The sequence below is a fragment of the Nelusetta ayraudi genome, unplaced genomic scaffold (genome assembly GCF_046127955.1).
Source record: "Nelusetta ayraudi isolate G7.1 ecotype Tasmania unplaced genomic scaffold, CSIRO-AGI_Nayr_v1 ptg000235l, whole genome shotgun sequence".
Lineage (NCBI taxonomy): Eukaryota > Metazoa > Chordata > Actinopteri > Tetraodontiformes > Monacanthidae > Nelusetta > Nelusetta ayraudi.
In genome coordinates, this window is record NW_027466284.1 from 8458 (window position 1) to 35000 (window position 26543).

The window sequence follows — 26543 nt, forward strand, 5'->3', positions numbered from 1 at the left end:
AGTTCTGATGGGAACCCCTGGGAGGCCCTTCTGCTCTGGGGGGCTTTGAAAGTGGCCGGGAGAGGAGGGTGGGGGGGTGGGGGGGGGTGGGGGGGGCACAGACGGACCGACAGCACCCCGTATTGACTCAACCTCCCACTTCCTCTCGCCCAAAGAAAACACAGAGATAAGACGAGAGGGGTGAAAAGGGAGTGTCCACTTCCTGTGTGCCGTGAGGAGGGATGGCAGAGAGAAAGGAGAGAAATGAAGGAAAACAAACACGGAGGAGGCCGGGGGTGAGATAAGAACAGCACACACGAGAATCACACAAGCACTCCTAATGTCCTGCAGACGCAGTGAGTTTATCACTGCGGTACAAGAGAGACGACAACAGACACACTGCCGTACAACTACGTGTGTGTGTGTGTGTGTGTGTGTGTGTGTGTGTGTGTGTGTGTGTGTGTGTGTGTGTGTGTGCAGTGAGCTCATCCTGGCCACTGACCAGCGCCTGCCAAGCGTTGCTGTTGTTCTTTCCTGCCTGTTGATGTTGGCGGACAGGAAGGAAGCTCCTCAGGACGACGGAGGAGCAGTGAAGTCCCCTCACTGCTCACTGGGCCTCACCGGGCCACACCGGGCCTCACCGGGCCTCACTGGGCCACAGCCGTCACTGCTGCATTGTTCTGCAGCACCACCGGCCTCCGTTACAGCCGCTGCTCTTATCTCTGCGCCATTGTCTCAAGATCCTCGGGTGATGAGTCCAAGGACCTGACGACACCGCAGGAAACACACACACACACACACACACACACACACACACACACGCACACACACACACAGCAAGACAAAGGACAAGAGTGCAACATGGAGCAGTACAGTTGAGAGACGGAGCAGGCAGACGGTCTCCTGAAAGTTCCTCTTTCACTGTTTGTTGGCATTTCCGTACTTCACCATTCAAAGTGGAGCTTTTTCAGATGGATCTTCTTCACTGGCTGAGCAGCGTCAGGAAGCCTTCAGACCTTCCAGTCCTCAGAAGATGCAGCTCACCACACTGCTCCTGGGAATAAGAGCATCGGCTTTCTGTTGAGCCACACAGGCAAACGCACAGCGAGCAGGAAGAGTAACTCGACTCATCCAGTAGCCGTGCTGTGCACCGAACACCGAGCGGCTACGCTAATTAGCTGCTGGGGAAGCTAACAATGCTAACTATGAGTTCCAGCAGCGTGAACCCAAACCACTGCTGTCGCACACCGGGCCGCAGCTCCTCTCTCCACTGCTTGGCCGACAGTGAAGGAAAGTTTAGAGGCTCTTTGACATGAAGCCAACTGGACAGCACCAGAACTTCACCGCTAGCTCCATCTCTCTCTCTGTCGCTACTTCCCCTGTTCCCTCCCTGTTGCTGAAGGAGTGGCCTGGATCTGAGAGAGCGAGAGAGAGAGAGAGAGAGAGTGTGTGTGTGTGTGTGTGTGTGTGTGTGTGTGTGTGTGTGTGTGTGTGTGTGTGATTGTGATGTTTTCCATGCAGCCATATATAAGTCCATCCTCGCTCATGCTTTATGGAATCCAGAGCCTCTTTATCCTTTCCATGTGTTCCCTGTGAGTTAGGGCCTCGACCTTTGACCCTCTGGACCCTTGGGCCCTTGACTCGGTTATCTCATGCCCAAGAGAGGCCGTGTGTGTGTGTGTGTGTGTGTGTGTGTGTGTTGAGTGGGTTGATTGTTGCGTGACCCCTCTGCATCACCTTACCACCGTCTTCATTTCCCAGGCTGTGGAGCCACGGGGTGAGACGGAGGCTCTCCCCAGGTGGAGGGCTTCACCGCCCCCCCCTGGGCCACGTTGACCCTGGCCGTTTCACACTGTAGGTCTCCTGCGCTTCACTCCCTGCTCTCCTGCAACAAGGAGTCATAAATCCTTGGTTTGGCTGTGTTATGGTCCTGATCCAGAGTTCTCCTCTTCTTCTTCTTCTTCTTCTTCTTCTGCCTCTTGAAAACTTCTCCAGCTCACAATCCTGTTGACAGACAGACAAGCAAACCACACTTGAAACTGGACCTCCTTCATGGAGACAAAATGTCCATTCCCCCCCCCACCCCACCCCAAAAAAAAAGCAAAACTTGTGTTTGCTTTTGTCTCGTGTTTTACTTTGAACAAAACTACTGGAAATATTTGCTATGAGTGAGTAAATGCATATCCGTTGGTCACTGTATTGCCTGCAGAGGCCGCTGCAGTGGCTGAAAGGTTCTCCAGGTTCCATTGACGAGCCAACGACGCTGCAGTGAATGATGAAGACGAGGCCGCTGTGTTTGTCTCTGTGTTTGTAACTTTGCTGACTGCTGCGGGAGGAAAAGAAGCAGCTTGTTGATGGACCGGGTTGCCGGCTGCTGCACTCAGACTGAAATATACACAACTGACTGCTTCATTGTTGTTCCCACACACTGCATATCCGTGTATGCAAGCGCTTGAGTCGCATGATTAAAGTCACACGTGCGACAGTGCGTAAACCCAACACTCACTGTAAGTCAGTGTTCAGGGCAGAGTCTCACTGTTCCACTGCACACCGACTTCAAACTTGGGCTTTTTGGTTCTCCAGGTGCTGGTTGCTCCGCCCCCATGTGACCTGATGAACACTTTGTTGCGTGGCTGAAGGGAACCTTGAGTGCTTCCCAATGCACGAAGGGAACCTGGTGAGCGGCGGAGTCGAAGAGTGAAGCGAGCATGTGAGCCATCGCCAGGGTCGCACCTCAAGCCACACACACACACACACACACACACACACACACACACACACACACACACAGGGTACATATAAAGTCTGTTTCCTTTGGTGCCTCTTTCCAGTTTGCTCTCATCTCGGGGGGGGGGGGAGGCTAAAGCTCAGAGGTCAGAGGTCATCTTTACAGAGACCATTCTCCCTTTGCACCCTGTTCCTAATTGGGCTTTAATCAAGCTAATTAGGCTTCATTAATGGCCGGGAGGGCTGCGTCTGCTTAGCCAACGCCAGACCTCCACTAATTACAAGCTGCACCAGGACGGGCGGGGCAGGGGGTGGGGGTGGAGGGCAGGGGGGCGGGGCCGGGGGGAGAGAAAGGGAAGTGCTCCCCGCCAGAACATGATGATGATTTCAGTTACATAACACTGACAAGAGAGTGCGTTGAGAGCACAAAGTATGGACACAAAGTTGCCTGCAGGTCGTTCATCTCCAAGATCTTCTGACCTCTGACCTCTTCATCAAAGATCTTCTGACCTCTTCATCAAGCCCATCCCACCGTGTTGTTGTCAGGCGGGATCAGAAGCAGGTGGTCGGTGATTGCAGTGGAGGAGCTTCAGGTGTGGAGATGGCAGACTGGCGGCAGGTGTGTCAATCAGCCGAGGAAGAAGAAGAAGAAGAAGCGGCTCGGCAGGAGGTTGTGACGACGGCAGCAGAGATCCTGCTGGCTTTAAAAGAGTCAAAACAATAATAATAATAATAATAATAATAATAATAATAATAATAACAAACAACACGAAGGAATGAATGATTGAAAGAATCGAAGGAAACCTTTATGAAAACTGTCACGGCTTCGTTGTCCCTTCTGGAGGTCATTCTGACGACCTTTATTGTGAAACCTTGGTTCAGTTTGTACAGGCAGTGTGTGTCAAACGTTTGTCAACTCAAAGGTTGTGATTGGACGCCAGTGACGCTGTGCTCAAGTCAGCCAGCGGTGTTGTTGCCTCTGACACAGTGGAGATGCAGACGGCAGCAGCAGCAGCAGCAGCAGCAGCAGCCCTGTAGAGGGCGATCATCAGCGCCGCTCCGTCCCTCCACTTCTTCTGTGTCTGTCCTCTTCGTTTGGTTCTTTCCTCAGCCGCCTCCCGGCGCAGCGGCCGCAGACCAGCAGGGGGCCGCTGCTGCACTCTGGCTTCCTCACAGAGCCTGGCTCGGCTCCAGGCACCAGAACCGGGTCAGGCCTCCAAGCTGTACTTTGTCACAGACAGAGAGTCTCTGCAGCCAAACGACTTTCACCAGCCAAACCTGGTGAAAGTCTCTCCTGGCCAAAGACATGAAGGTGGACATCAACACTCGCCAATGAAGAGCTCCTCTCTCCTCCATCGTGATTGGCTCAGGAGTTAAAAGGCAGGTTTCTAAAGGTTTTGCTTTTCTCTGGAACTTGTTGTGATGTTTTGGCAGGAGAGGTTTGAAGTGGAAAATAAAATGTTCACTTTAGAATGTAGACAACAACGTATTTGGCATCTACTTCACTTGATTACATGTAATGAGAAGGCGGACCAGCTACATTCACACAGTAAACACCGTACATGTTTGTGTCGGCACAGCAGATATTAAAAATAGGCCCTGTCCCGGTCCTTTATTGTGGAGGGAAGCAGTGAACTGGCCGCCTGCCTCCCATCACTGGATTTGTTGAGCCGCTGTGTTGGTCGTGCCGCTGAGGTCTCAGACATTTCGTAGACAAAAACATTCTGCAGATTACAGTGCTTCGGATAATTGCAGTCCTGCTCGTTTTGTTCATGCGGTCTCAATGTATACGGAGAACCACATGTTCCTTATAGGCCGAAGCTCTGTAGGTGCAGGTTCTGTGCTAGCATGACCCGGTGTTGTCCTTTCAGTCGTAGAAGACACTGGACTGCCGTCGTCGAGCTGCGAGTGGGTGGGTTCCCCTGCTGGAGGACTTGGAGAGAACTTTCTCACCATGGGTGAGATCTTTACAGCCTTCAATGCAACTGCAGGTCTCCACACCTCAATTATCCCCCAGAACGGCAACAATTACCCTGACACTCACATCTTTCTTTCATTTTCTTTTTGCTGTTGTTTTATTTTCTCATGAGGATCGTCATCATCGTCATCATCATCATCGTCATCATCGTCATCATCATCATCATCATCGTGTCCACCTCCGAGCAGGGCGGCACCAGCTCAGCTTTCCACTGCTCTCAGACCAGTGTTGCTGCTCTCCCGCTGCACCATTAGCGATTAGCGCGCGCACATGTAGCCGCAGCCAGCAGACATGTGTTAGCACTCAACCTCCCGACCCACTGGAGAGCCTTTGAGCAAGCGGTTTAACAGCAGCGGGAAAAACTGGAGGAGCCGTCGCACCCCCCCCCCCCCACCCCCACCCCCTCACTCCCACCCCTCCCCCTCTCTACAGCAGACGTATTAAATCTACTGACAGCTGGCAGGACACTGAACTTCCTCAAGCTGATCCTCAGGAATGTGAGAAAACTCATGCACACACACACACACACACACACACACACACACACACACACACACACACACACACACACACACACACAGAGAGAACAGAGCTGAATGTGTGTTCTCAGCGTTCTCACTCTTTTAATGGCAGGTCATGATGGTCATGATGGTCATGATCCTCCTTTGGCCCTCACAGCGCAACATGTCAGTCTGCTGCTGCACTCAGTGAGGTGCACTGTGCGTCCCTTGCGTGCGTGCAGCCGCACAAATGTACGGCGAGCAGCCGCACACACTTGTGCTCCATCTGGTTGGACTGTGTGTGTGAGTGTCAGTCCGTAACGTGAGTCCCACTGCAGCCAAGTTCACCCGTTGGCTAAAACCTAAACTTTTGTCCGCGAGCGCTTCCGCCCCCCCCCCCCCCCCCCCCCCAGAACTTGCCGGGTTCTTCCACCTCACGACCGAACAAAGCCCGCGGGGGGGGGGCCCAGGACGGCCGCCCTCCCTGCCCTCTGGGAGCCGCTTCACACATCCCTGGCTGTCAGGGCGGCGGGCAGACGCAGCTGTGGGCGAGTACGTGCCGGGCCGGGGGGGATTGGTTACGCTGCATTGTGCGGGAGGATAGGGGCTGCGGCGACACCCCGCACGTCCATTCAGCACTCCAGCAAACAGCTTCTCTCATCCGTCACATCCCCCTCTCTCAACACGCAGGTCCAGGCCCCCCCTCCTGCAAGAAAAGCAGGGGGGTGGGGGCGAGGGGGGCGGGGGGGGTGTAACGACAGAAAAGAAAAGAGGGGCAAACGCAGAAGAAATGGTCTCAGGTTACGCACATGAACCACGGCTGCAGGGAGCTGCCAGCGCTGAGACAAACACAAGCAGTTTGCCCTCGGTGTGGAATAAAGACTGAGAGTAGTGGGGAGCAAGCGTTACTTAATCACCACACTTCAACCCCGGCCTCGCTAAAGCCAATGAGCAAAACAAGCCCGCGGCGCTTGCTACTTCACACACATAGTTTCTGTTTATTTCCACTTCACATGGTACACGGCGCACATATGGTTCCAAAAAAAAAGAGGAGTGGGGTTCTCGTGCCCACTCCCACCCACGCACACGCACGCACACAACAGAACAAAGAGCGCAGTTGGTTTCACTTATTAACACAAATGAAGTGGGATTATGTTTCCAGAAATGGGAGGAACAGCAGGTTTTGCTTAGAGCTTGGCAGGGAGCAGCAGGAGGCTCGCTGCTCCAGCAGAGAGGGAAGGAGCTGAGCAGAGAGCAGTGGCTCGCAGCTACCAACATACCAGAGCTAACTACCTACCAGAGCTACCAACCTACCAGAGCTACCAACCTACCAGAGCTACCTACTGTAGCTACCAACATACCAGAGCTAACTACCTACCAGAGCTACCTACTGTAGCTACCTACCTACCAGAGCTACCAACCTACCGTAGCTACCTACTGTAGCTACCTACCTACATACCGTAGCTACCTGCTGTAGCTACCAACCTACCAGAGCTACCAACCTACCAGAGCTACCTACTGTAGCTACCAACATACCAGAGCTACCAACCTACCAGAGCTACCTACTGTAGCTACCAACCTACCGTAGCTACCTACTGTAGCTACCAACCTACCAGAGGTACCAACCTACTGTAGCTACCTGCTGTAGTTACCTACCACGCCTCCGTCTCAGGAACCAAACACAGTGATGGAGACGACACAGGACTGAAGGGACCGGACAGCTTGCAGGAGAGAAGAGACGTCGTCTGAGTCGAAGTGTTTAGAAATGATGCCTTGCTGAGGAGACTTGGTGATTTAAAGCAGAGGTTGAGGGGATCACAAACCATATCAATTCTTTGCAGATCAGTTTGCAAGAAAACTCAGTGCACGTTGGGTTTTTGGCATCCTTTGACCTCTTTTTGTAGAAACAGTGGCAGTGGAAGTGGAAGGCTGCTGAGGTTGACCACTCTGAAAAGAGCAAAGGGAAGAAATTAACATGCAATTATATATATATATAATAAAACAAAATAGAAACAAGCAAGAAGCAAAGCAAAGAAGAGTTGAGTGAATCTTTAGGTTCAGCCTGTTCAGAAGACACTGGCTGGTTTGTTGCCTGTTGAAAGCAATGTTTCAAATGGACGTGCAGTGGACGCTAACATCATGGCTTTAGTCAGTAACAGTCAGTCAACAGTCAGTCAACAGTCAGTAACACAGGAACCTTGCTAAGAGTTTGGGATCCTGTGTTTCAAATGAAGCAGCAGGAGGTCCATGCAGGCTGATAACAGGCGGAACACGCTCCAATGTGTTGCGTGTGTGTGTTCTTTGTTTTCCCTGTTTACTGTAAGTCCCAGCGATGATGGAACTCATATGGAGCGGCAGTGGCCAGACCACAGTTATTCAGTGATGACTCCCTGGGGAGAAGCCAACAGATTGCCTGGAAATGACACTCGGCCTCGTTGAAAGTGAAGCAGCTACGCGGATGACGTGTTGGTGTTCATGGCTTTCCTGCAGGAGGAATCTTTCTGCCAGTGTTTTTCCACGACTTGTGAGCATGTAAAAGACGCATTGATGTGTGACCTTTGTTTGAAATGCTGGTATGGAAGTGAGAGAGTGAGTGGGCGTGGCCGCCCTGCTCCCTCCAGGTCACCTGTTTTAAAGGGGAAACATTCTTCCCTCCTCTTCCCCCTTTCTGAGGTCATTAGGGAGGAAATCTAGCCGCCAGCCATCTGACCCCCCCCCCCCCCCCAAAAGCTCTCAGCATCGCGTCATCACCCCCCTCCCCCACCTCCTCCCCTTTGTGTGTTTTCACAGTGTGAACAATCAGGCCGAGGCCCTGAGTGTTCCGGGCCCTAATTGGCCCAATGCTGGCGCTGATGACTGTGATGGATGGAAGGAGCTGCAGCCGGGCCGCACTGGGGACCCGCCTCCTATCTGCCTGTCCCAGCTTGTTGTGCAAGAAAGAGACGGTGTGGTGATGATGATGACGACGACGATGATGATGATGATGATGATGTTAACCTTTGACCCTGGACACCTTCCTTCCTTTCACGGCTTTATCTTGGGCTGTTCAAACTGACACCCAGATGCTTTCAAAGCATTCTAATTGTTTTTCACTGAACCCTAAACAGGAAGTCAGTCAGTAGTTGAACTACGGCTACTGAGCTCCTCGCTGATGGAATCAGCTCCGGCTCAGGGTTCTGGTGGAACTCTTCCCATTTTAAAGTCATCTTCAGGACTTCCTGTTTGACAGAGCTGTTAGTGATGGCTGGCTCAGCTAAGCTAAGCTAAGCCTTAGCTCAGCTGCTATTGACCTAGCCCATGCCAGGTGTTGTCCCATGATGCACTGAGCTCCTCACTGCTGACGTTGACTGCTCCTCCTACCTGCTGGATAGAGTCCAGGTTGAGTTTGTGTGGGTTGTCCCTGTTAGCTCAGATGTTTGTCTTCACTCTCCATGAGGATGCGAAGCACCGCAGCAACCACAGAGTGGAGTCACACCATCTTGAAGGTTCTCTGGTCACTGAAGGCTTCACTTCCTGGTCGCCAGCTTGTCAAAGTCCGCCTCCCTGCAGGTTTTCATTTCAATAAGCTCCGCCTCTTTGTTTGGTTCTGCAGCTCCTGCCTGGTCACACAGATGCACGCGGTGGAAGCGTGAATATATTCATCGTACTCACGTCAGCTGACCAACTCCTGCTCCACCAGCAAAGCGACCTGACTGGCTTGGACTGGCCGCTATGAACAGAGCAGGGGATTAGATGTGACATTCAGTTGCTATGGCAGAGCAGCGCGTGGCCTCGTCTCGTCTCCCTGCTGCTTCATGGATGTAGCCGGATGTGGCTAAGTCAGGAGTCCCACTGGGATTAGCCCGCTCTTACCTGTGTTTGCGGTCTACTTACAGCCAATTGCTGCTTACGGACCACTCTTGCGCATCCCGGTGTGTGTTTGTGTGCGTCTGTGGTTTTAGCCGTCCGTGTCTCAGCCCAGGAGCCTGGCTGCTTAGCCTGGGTGGGGATAGCGCTCGTTGCTCCCTGGACCGAGCGAGGGGCAACACTGAGAGCAACGTGGAGGCCAAGCGTGGAGTGAGTTCTTCTTTACAGGGCGTCCACAACAACAGAGATTCGTCTCTGCCACGTGTTGCCCTCTCCTTCAGCCTCCTGCAGTCACTGCTTCACGTCATTGGGCTGAATTGGATTTGCATAAAACGATGCGCAATGATGTATCTGATGTTTTCCACATGGACCACGTGTTTTCTAAAAGCACCCACAACAGTTGAGATGCTCGGGCAGCAACTCGAGGCGGGAATGTTGGGATGTTAACATTCCGAAGCGGTCTTGTTTAGCTGTGAAGGACAAACGGAGCTGCAACAAACCCAGTTCTGTGCTGCTTTGACTCTGCAGCACATCCTGTTTCTGCAGCAGCAGTGAAGACATCACTTCCTCCTGACTCAAACCTAACGTGTGACACGTGCAAGACCTTTTATTGATCGGTATTGAGTTATTTTTTGTCTCCTACGAGTGAGACCATGCCTGCTGAAAAACAAGACTGAGCTCAGCCGTGAGGAAGAGGAGTCGGTCTAGTGTGTAGTCAAGTATGTTTGAATGAAAATAAAGTGGTGAGGAAACTTTATGTTCTCCCCAAAATGTGCTTTATTTATATATACCTTTCATCCCAATTGTTCACAGTGAAAATAAAGTTTAAAAAAAAAAAATGCTTGTATATGATGACGATGATGATGATATGATCAACATATTGGAAGTCAGTCTCTTCTTCCTGATCCCCTTCGCCCCCCTTGGGAGCGCAGGGCGTCAACCCTGGATCTCCACCTCTCTCTCTTCTGGCCGGTGGACCGGTGGACCGGACCTTCTGTCTGCTCTGCGGCTCTCTTCTGCCTTGTGGGTTGCAGCCCAGGGCGTTCCTGGCTACACTGTTGGGCTCTCTCCTCAGCTGTGTGGCCAATCCATCCCCACTCTCTGGATTTGATTTCCTTGTGGACGTGCTCCTGGTTGGTGCGTCTGTCTGTCTCCACAGGTCTACATGGCCGATCTTCTCCGTCTCTGATGACCTCCACATGACCTCTGCTTCATTCTTCCGGCCCAGAAAGCCTCAGTCCACTCGAAGCAACCACAGTCACACAATCAAAGATTCACAACTTTGGGATCTGTGTGAAGTGTGTGTGTGTGTGTGTGTGTGTGTGTGTGTGTGTGTGGACAGCTCAACGCTCACAGTTTGTGGTATGATAGCAGAGGCAGGAAGGTTGTAATGTAGGTCAAGCACTTGAGGCGTGGCAGGAGGCCAGCAGTGGTCTCCTGACCCGCTGATAGCAAACACATCCAAACAACACGGGGTGAAAAAGCTTCGGGTCTCCATTGGGCCGAACGTCTTTGACTCCAAACGCGTCTCCAAACTGATGGACGTGCACACGTGCACAGCCGTCCACCACAGACACCTCGGAACACCTTGCAACCCTCAGACGACCCTGCGGTGTCACCCGCTGACCCTGTGCAGGCCCTCCCCAATCACACACACCCCTCGGCGCCTCACCCCCGTCCTCACCCCTGACCTCACCCCCGAAAACACACAAGCGGGCCGCTCCGCCGGCGCTCGCCCTGCTCCAGCGACGCTGAGCTCCCGGCGGCCTCCACCGCACATCACAGCACCGTCCAACACACCTGCTGGCTCAGTTACATCAGCGCACTGTCGTTACTGAACCCAAACAGCTCGGCTGTCTTCACTCAGACCCAGGGTCCATACGGAGAAGCCCCTGGTGCTGTGCGATGTAAAGAGCACAAGGGTGAAGAACTTGTCCTTAATCAATAAGCACAGTAACGTCTGAGTGGCAGGTGTCAATCATTGATGAGCTGTGTCACTCCTGTGCAGAACCCGGCCTTGGTTGAGTCGGGTCGGTCCAGTCACGAGGCTCTGAAGCCAGAACCTGACGCAACGTCAACGTCTCCGTGCAGCCACTTTGTTCCTCAGTTATTTTTTCTCACACTGTGATGTGAACGCAGCCTTCCATCAAACACAAGAGAATCTGCACACTGCCCTGAGTGGAGCCACATGACAGCAAGCACACACACACACACGCATGTACCACATCCCTATCATAACATGTTGCTGGTCAGCACACACAGGGGGATCCTGGCCTGTCATTGGTTCCCACCAGCAGCAGCGCTGCGACACCCCCTCTAATTAGCCATTGCTCAAAGGTTACTCATTTCAGCAGCGACGTCTCTCTTTGCCTCACACAATGCCCCCCCCCCCTCCCCCCCTTCCCTACACACACACACACACACACACACACACACACCTTCTCTCTCTCCGGCCCAAAGCGCAGAGTCTGTGTGTGTGTCAGTGTGTGTGTCTGTGTGTGTGTCAGTGTGTGTGTCAGTGTGTGTGTCAGTGTGGCTGCACGAGGAAGGCAGAGAGAAGGACGGAGCTGCCAGTACGCAGGAAAGTGGAATTCATTTGTATGTTTTTCCAAACAGCGTGTGTGTGTGTGTGTGTGTGTGTGTGTGTGTGTGTGTGTGAGAGAGAGAGAGAGAGGGAGAGGGGGGAGAGACAGAGAGACAGAGTGCGAGAGGGACACGCAGTGGTTTCGTTGGGCTACTTTGAACAGCCTGTGATCTCACAACCTTAAAGACAGTGATTAAGACACACACACACACACACACACACACACACACACGTGCACACACAACTACACAAAGCACTTTGCACCAGTAGCTTTGCTCAGAGGCCCACAGTGCTAAGAACAGAAGCAAACAGTTTCACACACACACACACACACACACACACACACACACACACACACACACATAATGCTCCACCATCACCAGAGTCCCTGTAATTTCCTGAGGATGAGCCGTGAGATAAATCACAGCAGGGTTTTGGGCAAAGCTTATCCAAGGAAATCCAGTGCAGTGTCGCTGCGGACTCACACGCTGGCAGCAGGCTTCCAGCACTCTCTCTCTCTCTCACTTTCTCACTCACTAGATTGCGATATTTCTTAAAAAAAAAAAAAAAAAAAAAAATTCCAATGACGTACAGGAAAAAAGTGTTCCCAGTGTTTTGGGCTGCGCTTTTGGAATTCTGAATTCCGTCTCATCCGGTGGGACTGCAGGAAGAGCGGAGACCCTCACAGTGGTCCTGACTGTACCAGCAGGGGGCCTCGACACACGTTGGGTGGCGGACGAAAGGCGGCCAATGAGAGCTCAGCGCCAGCGTCCATGAGTGGCAAAGGCCGCGTGCGTGTCGGCCATGTCTGGGAAGTCCTGTGTCGTGAGAGTGTGAGCAGAGTTTTTCCATCGCAAGATGTGTGCAGCAGCTCCTCGTGAGAGCCGACTGGTGATGTTCCAGAGGTGCAAGGGTGCACTGCCAGGTTTCCACTGCACGGGTCTAAGGGACTGAAGACCCAGAGTTCCCATGTTGGCCACCAAGTCCACGTCCTTTCAGAGCAAAGCTCAAAGCAGCCATCCATCCATCCATTCCTCATCCATCCATACATCCATCCATCCGTCCATCCATCCATGCATCCATCCATCCATCCGTCCATCCATCCATCCATCCATCCATCCATCCATCCATCCATCCGTTCATCCATCATCCATCCATCCATCCATCCGTCCATCCATCCATCCATCCATCCATCCATCCGTCCATTCCTCATCCACCCATCCCTCATACATCCGTCCATGCATCCATCCATCCATCCATCCATCCGTCCATCCATCCGTCCGTCCATCCATCCATTCCTCATCCATCCATCCATCCATCCATCCATCCATCCATTCCTCATCCATCCATCCATCCATCCATCCGTCCATTCCTCATCCATCCCTCATCCATCCCTCCATCCATTCCTCATCCATCCATCCATCCATCCATCCATCCATTCCTCATCCATCCATCCATCCATCCATCCATCCCTCATCCCTCATCCATCCATCCATCCATCCAGCCATCCATCTGTCCATCCATCCATGCATCCCTCCATCCATCCAGCCATCCATTCCTCATCCATCCATCCATCCATCATCCATCCATCCATCCATCCATCTATCCATCCATCCATCCATCCATCCATCCCTCATCCATCCATCCATCCATCCATCCATCCATCCATCCATCCATTCCTGATCCATCCATCCATCCATCCATCCATCCATCCCTCATCCATCCATCCCTCATCCATCCATCCATCCATCCATCCATCCATCCATCCGTCCATTCCTCATCCACCCATCCCTCATACATCCGTCCATCCATCCATCCATCCATCCATCCATCCATCCATCCGTCCGTCCATCCATCCATCCGTCCATCTGTCCATCCATCCATGCATCCATGCATCCATCCATCCATCCGTCCATCCATCCATCCATCCATCCATCCATCCGTCCATCCCTCATCCATCCATCCATCCATCCATCCGTCCATTCCTCATCCATCCCTCATCCATCCATCCATCCGTTCATCCATCATCCATCCATCCATCCATCCATCCGTCCATTCCTCATCCATCCCTCATCCATCCATCCATCCATCCATCCATCCATCCATCCATCCATCCATGCACCCATCCTCTTCAGTTAGTCTGAGACACCAGAACCCTGAGGTGTTCCGGCCACTCCTCCTCGGGTCGAGCAGCGGCTGCCGAGCGCTGCCAGTGTGCAGGACGGCTGAGGGTTGGGAACAACACTGTGATGCAGCCAGGGGGGGAAAGCATCGGGTGACTTTCATTCCAACTGTTGTGGTCTCTGGCGAGGCTGCCGGCAGTCAGCTGCTGCTGCGTTGGAGCGGTTCTGTTCCGTCGGCCCGGCGCACTCACTGACTGGATTCTTCCAAGCTGCAGCTGCGGGACGTCCGGGACCCGAGCACGGCTGCGGTCCTGGCACTTTAACTACAGGCCACGGCATCAAACGAGCACGTTGAGAAAGCTGCCGCGGAGACCGGCACACCGGAGGGCTGACAAGTGTGTACCATTACCGCTGGGGGCCGCCGGGCAGACTGTAATTTGCAAAGTGGAAATAGAAGTGACAACAAAGTTTGTTAGTGTGCGACTGCGCTCGACAAAACACGCTCACCGGCCTCAAATACTCAGAGCATTTTCTTTTTCCCCGTAATGGTCGGCTTCTCTCCCTCTCTCTCTCTCTCTCTCTCTCTCTCTCCCTCTCTCTCTCTCCCTCTCCCCCTCTCTCTCTCCCTCTCCCCCTCTCTCTCTCCCTCTCCCTCTCTCTCTCTACCTCTCCTTTTCTCTCCCTCTCTCTCTCTCCCTCTCTCTCTCTCCCTCTCTCTCTCCCTCTCTCTCTCTCCCTCTCTCTCTCCCTCTCTCTCTCCCTCTCTCTCTCTCTCCCTCTCCCTCTCCCTCCCTCTCGCTCTCTCTCTCCCTCCCTCTCTCTCTCTCTCTCTCTCTCCCTCCCTCTCTCTCTCTCCCTCCCTCCCTCCCTCCCTCTCCACCCATGCATGACGTGCACTTTCCTTCCTACCTCACCGCTACTCTCTACCAGAGTGACAGTGTTATGACATCTTTGCCTCCGTGTGGTCAGAGCAAATTGTGTTCAGGTTACAAAAAGTGTCATCGCAAACCTTTCTAGATTTGTCATTACGGTGCCGCCGGCAGTCCCACTGAGTCTGAGTCTGCTTGCCTGTGCTTGCGTGCACGCCAGCAGCAGACTGATGTGTGCAGAAGCAGGTCAGGCGCTGCGAGAGGAGGAAGCATCAGCCTGTTGGTTCCAGCACAGACCGTCCAGACAGACAGACAGACAGACAGGCAGACAGACAGACAGACAGGCAGACAGGCAGACAGACAGGCAGGCAGGCAGACAGACAGGCAGGCAGACAGACAGACAGGCAGACAGACAGGCAGACAGACAGGCAGACAGGCAGACAGACAGGCAGACAGACAGACAGACAGGCAGGCAGGCAGACAGACAGACAGACAGACAGACAGGCAGGCAGACAGACAGGCAGGCAGGCAGGCAGACAGACTGACAGACAGGCAGGCAGGCAGACAGGCAGACAGACAGGCAGACTGAAGCCCACCTGTTTTCTGCCCCAGTCGATGGCTGCTGGTGATGCCTGGGAACGTGGGGGTGAGGAGGTGATGCGGGGGGGCCGTGGCGGGGGGGCGGGGGAGAGGGGGTGTCTGGGTGCGAGGCTACATGGCCCCTGGGACCCCTGGCCCGGGTGTCGGGACCACTTTGATCTCCGTTACGCCCCTACATGAGGAGTGTGGGAGTCCTGAGCTGCAGTCTCACACCAACACCCCCCCCCCCCAACCAGGGGTGATGTTTGCTGACAGGTGAACCACATGCATGCAGGGCTCTGTGGTCACACGGACACTGTTGCACCACTGCCAGTTATTACAACAGCTGGATGAAAAAAAAAGGAAACAACCTCAGCCATAATAACAGTGCTAATGCTAACCAGCGTTACAGTGCAGTACAGTGCAATATATTGCAGTACAGTTTTGCTTTTTCTTGCTTGTTTAGACTGTGAGCAGCGTCTTAATACCGGGGCCAAGTTGAGACGTTGAAGAGCAAAAGTCTCTAAAATATTCAAATACTCCCTCTGTTTGCGTGTGTCCAGGTTGACCCTCAACAGCGATGACATCACAGGGCCGAGAAGGAGACAAGAGACATGTGAAAGAATGAACTGGAACTGGGTCTGTGCCTTCTAATGACGCTCAGTGCATGGAGAGAGATGAAAGAGAGACAGTGAGAGTGTCTGGGACAGAGAGAGAGAGAGAGGGGGGGGGGCGGGGGGGGGGGGGCAGAAAGGGAAACAGAGTCAGCCATGAAGAGGACAGACACTGCGTCCATTGTCTATATGGCCTGGTTAACGTTTTAATGAAGGAGCCGCCACCACAGTCCCAGCACAGCCCCACTCTGACTCACACAGTGATTAGCAGTGGCACAATGCTGCTGTCATGGTCCCACTCAGGGACATGCAGCACACTGAGGACCTTCAGCCCAGCGCTCCTCGGCACCGGCCGAGGTCCAGAGTCCAGAGTCGCCCGTCAAATCACACACACACACACACACACACACACACACACACACTAATAACGGTGCAGTGTGTTTATATTTGCCTTGAAACATTATATATCATATATATGCATTATATCATGACATGCACTGTACATGTGTGTGTGTGTATTAACATATATACATGCGTATACATCTATACATTGGCGCTGGATGCCAGTTTTCCCTCTGCTGCTGTTCCTGAACAGTCTCTCCTTTCACTCTTCCCTTCTTTTATCTTCCTCTCTCACGCTCTCCTGCAGCATGATGTCTTCCACAGCTGTCCCCGCAGCGCAGGCGCTGCACGGCTGATACCGTGATGAAGAGGGTGAAGGAGAAGAGATGGGAGGCAGAGGAGGAGAGAGAGTGGGAGTAAATCCAGGGGGGTGGGGCTTCGGCGCCGCTCCGGTCAGATTCCTTCACACCAGTTGTTGAGAAGTTGGGAGCGCTGCACGAGAAGACGTGGGAACGAAGGAGCTGCACAGGGCTCCCCTGTCAGTCCTCCAGCAGCCTCCTCCTGGGGTCAGAGGTCAGAAACTCCCCCCCCCAAAAAAAAGAGTGACCAGGAACTCTCTTGAATCAACCAATAGAAAACAGTGGTGTCCCCCAAGGGTCAATACTCAGACCACTTTTATTGTGTCTTTTTAATAACAAACACATGTAAACGATATTGACATATGAATGTACGCAGATGACACAGTCATCTAGACACCATGGCCAGGTCATCGCCCACCTCCGGGGTTGCCAGGTTTGGGACTAAGTGGAGAAACAGCTACAGTGTTAAACAATGCAGTGGCCAAACCTTTGAAGACCTTTGACCCTGAACAACATCATGGAACAGAGAACTGACATGCAGCTTAGAGCCAAGTCATGTGAGGAACACATCACTTCCCAAATTCAGGTCCCCAGTTGCTGTTGCTTTCATTGGACTCAGAACAGTGTCATAAAATGAAGATCCACCAGCATGGTGTGTAAAAGACCTGCCCTTGGAATGAAGATGTAAGACAAAGTAACTTTAGCACTTTTACTGCACTCATCTCAGCTCGCTAGCGCTGCTAGCTTGGTCATCGTTAATCCATTAGAACTCCCATCGTATTGCAATGATTCTCTTCAACTTCAACGGTGACAATAAAAGTTGAACTGCTGTCTGAATCCAAAGTGATCAGTTTGAGGGAGACGCCCTGAACATTCCTGCGGGTGGGGGGGTGTTGAAACCATCACTGTGTTCTGATAATGTGTCAGTGTTTCTAACGGGCTCGCAGAGCTGAGCGTCGAAGAGATATAAATACACTCAAGTGTTTTTACGTAACCCCGCACCTTTACTGTGCATTGAAGGCTACATAAGAAGATCCATGCCATCCTTCTGGCATCAGGTTGAAACGTCAATCAATCAATCCAAGTCTGTCTTTTTCAGCCTTTGACCAGTGAATGAAGCGACCCGCCGACTTCCAAGGCCTTCGAGCCCACCTTGGTCAGTTTAGACCTGCGTGAGCGACGCTTAGCCGTACTTCAGGCAGCAACGTTTCCCAGAAGACGTGCGCGAAGCCTCAAGTCTGCTCTGGATCCCCCTCGAATCCCGAGGAGGGCAGTCAAGTCACTCAGACAGGGAGTGGAATGAGTTTGCAAAGGAACAGACGCAATAGTCCACATGGTAGCATGGTAGTCCACACTAGCGGTGCACAAACACTGTGCTCACAGCACCTGGCTAACGCTAAGCCCAATAGTTTGCTTCAACTCAAGTAATACATATATGTGTGTGTGTGTGTGTGTGTGTGTGTGTGTGTGTGTGTGTGTTCTTGTACCAAAGGTACTTACATAGTTCATAACATCCTCTCAAGCACCTGGACACTTGTGATTGTTTGCAGTGACACACTTCCTGCCAGGCACTGTGTTGCTGCTAATGTCATCGTCAGCCTGCACCTACACACAAATACATGAACACAATCCCAGTCGCACAAAGCTCTCAGCGGTGCACCAGCAGTCGCTCACTCTCCTCTCCTGCAGGAGTGCGACCCGCGCTGCCGAGTGTGAACGCGGGAACACACCAGCACGCAATTAGCAATCGCACCCTTTCACGAGTTGGCAGGCTAACACCAAGTAAACACACACACACACACACACACACACAGACACACACACACACACACGCAGTGGCCTGCTATGACTGAAGCGGCTCCATGTGGCTCCTTTTCCCAGCCCAGCTCGTCATTCCTGCGCAGCCACATGAAGGGGCACCAGCACCAGCACCACCAGCAGCACCAGCACCAGCACCAGCACCAGCAGCACCGTGGAGTCGGACCCAGGAGGAGGAGGAGAGGACGACGGCACATCCAGCCTGCTAGCAGCGTGGCTGAGGATGTGGGCCATGAGCTCACACAAGAGGAAATGTAGCTGTTGAAGCAGGGAGCAGCCTGTATCGCTGACGGCCTCACTGCTAACACAGCTTTAACAGTCACATAGACGCCACCATGACGTGATCATAATTAGTTTTATTCTTAGAAAGTGATTATTTTTTCCCAAGAAATAACTTTGCTCTCGCTGTTGATCTCCATACTTAAAAAAAAAAAAAAAATGAATATGAACTTAAAAGCAAGAGAAAGCCTTGGCGCTCATAGCAGTGCCATACATCTGTAGTAGACAGAGGCACTGGGGAGCGAGCATGGTTTGTATTAGACTGTCCCCTAGTGGTGGTGGTGGTGGTGTGATTCTCACCGCTTGCCCCTGCTCTGCCTCTCTCGCCCCTCTCTCTCTCCTCTCCTCCTCTCTCTCAGTTACCTAACAGGTACGAGTGTGTGTGTGTGTGTGTGTGTGTGGGGGGGGGGGGGGGGATCTTGACTTGAGTGAGAGCAGCAGATGTGGAGGTGATAACGACTCTCAACGTCCTCTCGTCCTCGGCTGAGGGACTTCTTCCCAGAAGTTCCACATGCCTGCTCAGCTAAATGACTGGACAACAAGTGCTCAGGGAATCACACAGCCAGCGTGTGTGTGTGTGTGTGTGTGTGTGTGTGTGTGTGTGTGTGTGTGTGGAGAAAGATGGAAATGTAATGCTGCGGACATTTGTTCAGCTCCTTGTGTCGTTTGCAGCCCACGCACGGCCCCAGGGTTCCTCACAGTGCAGTTCTGTTGCTCTACTGGAGTTGGTGTCTTCTCTATGAGGCTTCATTGATCCCTGCTAGATGCTCCACTGTACTGCTGCTGCGGCTGTCAACTCAGCGACAGCTCTGTTGGGTACCGTGAGGCAGCGGGTGACGCCGGGATCTGATCAGTTCCTATTCAAACCAGTCAGGATTTCTTCAGAGTCCAGTCCGACGACTTTACTGGCTTTATATTTTTCCAGCCGGTGCGTCCGCGCCGCAGCACCAAGGGCCTTTCTTCACAACCTGGCAACCCAGTCAGTACAACTCGTTCCAGTGTATTGACTTGAACTCGATACTCGTGGTGTGTTTCTCACTCTTTTTGTTCTTTTTCTGTCAAATCTTATTCAAGATGTTGCTACATGCTACATTATTAATATATTATTATCACTACAACGTCAATATGACAGACATACAGAAGTGTTTCCATACAGCTGTGGGATGACCTGATGGGAAACACATTCTTAGTCACTCACTTCTTTCTTTTCAGACGCACTTTTCATTGCAAACTCAGACTGGTGCAACTCTGTGTTTAATAACAGGACCAGTGGCGGACCAGTGGCGGACCAGTGGCGGACCAGTGGAGAGTCTTCAAGCAACAATACCAGCGGCTGTATGTGTGCAGTGCACATGCTGGTGTTGACTGGATGGCTGTGACACGTCCTCAAAGAGACAGCACGTCCACAAAACTCATTCATCTCTCTGAGCGAGGCTGCACACACACACACACACACACACACACGCACGCACGCACACACACGCACACGCACACACACACACTAACAGTACAGCGTGTGTTTAACTTAGCACTGAGAATATTGGGCCAGTGAGAGGTGTTGAAGGACGGATGTCAGAAGGCTGCGACCTTCCTTGGTCTCCACTCTTACAAACAACCACATTAACTGGGTCATCAATCAGTGTGTGTGTGTGTGTGTGTGTGTGTGTGTGTGTGTGTGTGTGTGTGTGTGTGTGTGTGTGTGTGAGTGAGAGAGAGAGAGAGGGAGAGAGAGAGAGAGTCCACATGCATACTCATGCTTTATTTTCACAAGGTGTTTTTCCAGGCATCGTGACAGCGTGTGCACTGCTACATGAAGCCATATGTAATGCAGCAGGCAGGCCTAATTGATTGATGCACACACACACACACACACACACACACACACACACACACACACACACACTGCTCCGGGCCCTGCTCAGGGGGATAAGGATCTGTACTGTTGACCTGGAGGACCTCATTACTGCAGCCAATCAGGAGACAAAACATCAACTGGCTGATGTGACTGATTAGTCCAAGACCTGCACAAATAAACAGAGGGGGACCGAGCGGGGGGGGGGCAGAGAGAGGTTGGGAAGAGGATGGAGAGAGAGTGAAGAGCAGGCTGAAGAGAGGGAAAGGGAGGGAGAGGTGGAGCTGTGCTTCTCCCTCTTCTACAACCTTGTGACCTTTCTCTGCTCCGTCAGGGTTCATCCTGGTCTCCTGCTCACCTGGTCATCCTGGTCTCCTGGTCATCCTGGTCATCCTGGTCTCCTGGTCTCCTGCTCACCTGGTCTCCTGGTCTCCTGGTCTCCTGCTCACCTGGTCTCCTGCTCACCTGGTCATCCTGGTCTCCTGGTCTCCTGCTCACCTGGTCTCCTGCTCACCTGGTCTCCTGGTCTCCTGGTCTCCTGCTCACCTGGTCTCCTGCTCACCTGGTCATCCTGGTCATCCTGGTCTCCTGGTCATCCTGGTCATCCTGGTCTCCTGGTCTCCTGCTCACCTGGTCATCCTGGTCATCCTGGTCATCCTGCCGCTGAATGTATGTGCACACACACCCATAACTATAAATGCTTACGTGTGTATTTTTCTCATATAGTTCAACTTTAGTGGTCTTTTTCTTTGTTCTTCAGCAGATATTGGGGCAAACGTCAAGGTTCCAGTGAAGAAGACCTGACCTGAGATCAGCAACGCTGCAGCTCTCTCATGATTCAGAGGGAAAGCTGTGTCTGCAAAGGCTATCTGTTTTCATGTGTGTGTGTGTGTGTGTGTGTGTGTGTGTGTGTGTGTGTGTGTGTCCCTGCTCTACTTTCTATGGACGCGTCCACGTGGTGCCTGGCGAGCACAAACACGTCATTTGATAGGAAAGATTTAAAGGTACAGTGCATAAAATTCTGCCTTCTAGTGGTGAGACTTTAGATTGCAGCGCTTGTTCGCTCACCTCCTCCTCTCCCGAGGTTGCCAGTGAACTACGGTAGCCTGCGCACACAAACCTGATACCTCGTCCACCTTCTTCTTCTTCTTCTTCTTCTTCTTCTTGGTTGGTGTATTTGAGGACGCCCCCCAGTGGTCAGCCTAAATACCAAACACTCTGCTGTCAGGCAGCTGGATTGTCCACACCAGGCTTCCTTAGAAATACGCTGGTGCAAGATGGCAGCTAGCTGGCAGCACTGGGACCCTGATTGGTCTCTGGAACCGTTCTAAGGGGAGGAAAATCAAATGACTTTGTTGTCCTGCGAGTGTACACTTTTATTTTTAGCTTCTACCAGGATAAAAGTGATGGTAAAGGTTTAGAACCGTACACACTGGATCTTTAATAATGGTGAACTGGAAGTTCCAAAGGCATGCGCCGCTCTCACACTGCAACACCGAGCAACACAGCGACACGCTTTGCTGTGGCCTGACGAGAGCAGAGGAACCGGGAGGTTTCCACGACTCTGTCCACCATTCATCAGGCGCTGTGAGGGAGGAGGGGATGTATACAGAGAGTGGGAGGCACGCGGAGAGAGAGAGAGAGAGAGAGAGAGAGAGAGAAGAGGGAGGGATGGTCCCTTCATTCATCCACTGGCAGGCGTCCAAGAACATTCTGTCCCGCTTTGTTTGTGGGGGAAATAGAGAATGTTTCAATTCCTCATGAACCTGACCTTCCTGTCTGCCTCCCTCCATTCACTGTCTGCAGTGGCCGCCTGCTCCTCTTCTGCATCTGCTCAGCCATCCATCACCTCTGTATGAAAAGCTCTGCCTCACACGCTGCTACTGTACAATAATAAAGTCAGGTCAAACTTTATTTTGGTGAGGGGGTGGGGGGGGGGAGGGGGGGAAGGGCAACCTGCATCTTCACCTGACACTTGTTGACATAGTAGGCCGACACCACGGCTTTATTTGGCTGTTGCTGGGCTTTGTTTTTTTCAAGGTAACACATCACCGCCCAGAGCAACCGTTGGTGAGTGCACCAGTGGTCGGCCGCTGTGCTGAAATGCTGGTACTGGTGCTGGTACTGGTGCATCCAGTACCAGCATGAAGTGGTGAAATGCTGGTAGTGGTGGATCCAGTACCAGCATGAAGTGGTGAAATGCTGGTACTGGTGCTGGTAGTGGTGGATCCAGTATCAGCATGAAGTGGTGAAATGCTGGTACTGGTGCTGGTACTGGTGGATCCAGTACCAGCATGAAGTGCTGTAATGCTGGTACTGGTGCTGGTACTGGTGGATCCAGTACCAGCATGAAGGGCTGGAATGCTGGTACTGGATGCACCACTAGTGAAGTGGTGAAATGCTGGTACTACTGCTGGTACTGGTGGATCCAGTATCAGCATGAAGTGGTGAAATGCTGGTACTGGTGCTGGTACTGGTGGATCCAGTATCAGCATGAAGTGGTGAAATGCTGGTATTGGATGCACCACTAGTGAAGTGGTGAAATGCTGGTACTGGTGCATCCAGTATCAGCATGAAGTGGTGAAATGCTGGTACTACTGCTGGTACTGGTGGATCCAGTGTCAGCATGAAGTGGTGAAATGCTGGTACTGGTGCTGGTACTGGTGCATCCCCAGGACAAACCTTGGGTACAGCAGCAGAGATTTCACTCCACTGCTTGAGTGTTGACTGATGAAATAATGTTGAGTGGCCTTGACTGGGACCAAGACACTGGCAGGGCTGACAGGGGTCAAGATCGAGACCGAGACCGAGACCGGACCGAGACCGGACCCACCAGTCCGAACCAGGAGGGGCCTCCACTCCTTCCAAGAGAACTTTTCTTTGAACACACAACGTCATTTTATACGTGGAGCTTCTCAACAGGAAGCCTTCAAATGCTCAGTGTTGACTGTCTACACAAACGTGTCACTGTGAGCTAACGTGTGACCCTGCAGGCAGATATTATTCATATTCATTCACACGGACCCTTTGATTCTAACTTACAAATGGAAAAAGGAGTTGATGGATGATTGTGACTGTTGGGCAAAGCTAAAAAAAAAAAAATTTGAGCGGTGAAGTAAAACAGCCTTTCATGACCGTGTCACATAAAGCACCAAACAGTGAACAGAGTGCAAAAGTAGTCACACACGCATAACCGACTCCACTCAACGCTGCAAAATGGGCCCCGTTTGGCTTGAAGTTAAACTGCTGAACGATGGTGTGAAAGTCTCTGCGGGCTCCGAGGAAGTCGGTGACAAGCTGACGTGACTTCAGGTCGAGTGCTGTTACTACTCACTGCCACTAGGGGGCACCGACTGGAGGCGGTCGCACGGCCCTCCCACCTCAACGCCGTGACACCTTAATGGTTCTGCTGGAGGTGTATCTGGAGGTCTGGGCGTCCGTCTGGGCCTTCCTCCGTCTGTCTGTCTGTCTGTCTGTCTGTCTGTCTGTCTGTCCTTTCTTCTCCACACACCAGAGTCCAGCCCGTGGTCCAAACAGAGGCAGCCGGTCCTCATTGGAGGAGCCAGCGGCACGCATCTCTGCTCAGTCCATCAATTGGAATTATGTCCCATCCCATAATTCACTGTACGGAGGTTATTTTCATGCGTTGCTGGCGCCCCCATGAGGAGGAGGGAGGTACATATGCAGTGAAGCAGTGGTAAGAACACAGGTGCAACCTCTACGACTGGTCACCAGTTTACAGGTGGACGGCTCGTCAAAATGACTGACAAGCGCAGAGGTGGAGACTGTGGCGCTGCGGGGGAGGAGCCACGCTGACAATGCGGCCGCAGCCTCCGGGGAGAGACTTTGCAAGCTGCGTCTTGAACAATCCAGGAAACCTCCAACAGGTTTTACTCGTAAAGCCCCGAACACTGGCAGCTTACGTGCACCAAAACCTCCTGGGCGCCCCACAAAATCCGTTGAAATGAAAGTTGAAAGCTCCTCTGGAACAGCAACGGTTATCGTCACTCAGGAACCCCCGAGTCCGAACATCGACTCACAGTCTCAGATCAGCCTCTCAATCCAAGCTAAACAAGGCTACATCACTCTGCACCGCAGCCTTACACACTCACACGCACAGTTCCAGTGCCTTGAGGTTCCAGTGCCTTGAGGTTCCAGTGCCTTGAGGTTCCAGTACCTTGAGGTTCCAGTACCTTGAGGTTCCAGTGTGTTGAGGTTCCAGTACCTTGAGGTTCCAGTGCCTTGAGGTTCCAGTGTGTTGAGGTTCCAGTGTGTTGAGGTTCCAGTGCCTTGAGGTTCCAGTGTCTTGAGGTTCCAGGACCTTGAGGTTCCAGTGCCTTGAGGTTCCAGTACCTTGAGGCTCCAGTGCCTTGAGGTTCCAGTGCCTTGAGGTTCCAGTGCCTTGAGGTTCCAGTGTGTTGAGGTTCCAGTGCCTTGAGGTTCCAGTGCCTTGAGGTTCCAGTGCGTTGAGGTTCCAGTGCCTTGAGGTTCCAGTACCTTGAGGTTCCAGTGCCTTGAGGTTCCAGTACCTTGAGGTTCCAGTACCTTGAGGCTCCAGTGTGTTGAGGTTCCAGTGTGTTGAGGTTCCAGTGTGTTGAGGTTCCAGTGCCTTGAGGTTCCAGTGTGTTGAGGTTCCAGTACCTTGAGGTTCCAGTGCCTTGAGGTTCCAGTGTGTTGAGGTTCCAGTACCTTGAGGTTCAGGTGCCTTGAGGTTCCAGTGTGTTGAGGTTCCAGTGTGTTGAGGTTCCAGTGCCTTGAGGTTCCAGTGCCTTGAGGTTCCAGTGTGTTGAGGTTCCAGTGTGTTGAGGTTCCAGTGCCTTGAGGTTCCAGTGCCATAGATTGGGGACCTTACAGAAGTCACTGTTTCAGGGAGACATCAAAGGAAAGGAAAGGAAGGAAGGAAGGGAAGGAGAGGAAGGAGAGGAAGAAGAAGAAGGAGAGGAAGGAGGGGAAGGAGAGGTATTTGTCTGTGGTATCTTTGAAGATATACTCTGATGCGTCTCACACCGTCTGTGCACCCCAGCATTGGTGACCTCGAAGCGCCAAGTGCAACAGCGGCCGCTGATGTGTTCGGACGTGGGGTCGAGTGGACTGCTGGCCGCAGTTTATCTTTCAATGGTGAACGCTGGTGTCAACCACGGCCGCAGTGGGCCGAGCGGCACCGGCCTGCTGTGTGTGTCAGTGAGGCCACACATCAGCATGGACTCCTCCTGCAGGCAGAGAGGCGCACACATGGTCGCTGTACAAACACGGGCTCTTGTGTAACCTCTCTGGCTCTTTGCAGTTATGATTCAGGGTGGAGGCTGCACGGCGAGGGCCTCAGAGAGCAAAGCTGGACTAAAGAATATCTGGACAGCTGCGTATGGGTGGTTCCATCAGTCCGAAGAAGTCAGAACCCCTCCCCGCCCCCCCACCCCGAGTCCAGAAAACAGGCACAACATGTACCGAATGCAGGACTCGCAGTAAGCCAGCACTTTTATTGGACATTATGAATAAGGCCCAAAATATGTAGCCAGTTGACTGGCTGGTTGAGAAACTGGAGGTACCGTGGGGGAACCCTCCAGAATCATCGCACCCTCTGCCGTGGCTGCTGGTCCTTGTGTGAAGGTCGCTCGGCTTTGGCTTGCGAGCGTATAGCAGAAGCCTCGTGGAACCAAGCTACGTGTTTTTCCAATGTGTTTTCTCGTACCTGGAGTACAACCTGCACACCTCAGTGACTCGAACTGAGGTGGGCCAACACACCGTGGACCAGGCAGAGCCCATCACCTCCACCGCTGCTTGGTGGAGACAGGATCCATGAACCTGCTCCAAGTTTACCCTCAATCATCAATTCTAGGGTGACAGTGGACCGGTGCACACGCGTGTTCTGGGCCCGGCACACAGTGAGCGTGCAGCAGTGCCGGGCTGCCTCGACATGGTTTTGACAGAGTAGGCCTACAAAGATAAATCAGTGGAGGTTGGACCACTGTGAGCTCCAAGAACAAAGCAGTTTGCTCTGGCGCTAGCATGATAGCTTCACAGCCACGGCTTTCATGGAGCTCTGCAGTCGACGTTGAGCGAATCACTCCCAGTGGCTGAACGCACGCAAGGCTAG

At 52.6% G+C, this 26543-nt stretch overlaps 1 protein-coding gene across 6 annotated transcripts in view; it reads right to left on the reverse strand.

Moving 5' to 3' along the window:
* Positions 1 to 20037: 20037 nt before the first annotated feature.
* The window catches only part of xpo1b (exportin 1 (CRM1 homolog, yeast) b), a 155004-nt gene continuing 148498 nt past the window's right edge, over positions 20038 to 26543 (reverse strand). For 5 of the 6 annotated variants that reach the window (XM_076016668.1, XM_076016667.1, XM_076016669.1 and 2 more), the window contains one exon: positions 20038 to 20098. The gene's annotated coding sequence lies outside the window, so the exon portion shown is untranslated. The remainder of the gene's footprint in view (positions 20099 to 26543) is intronic. The other variant, XM_076016665.1, reaches the window with a different exon arrangement.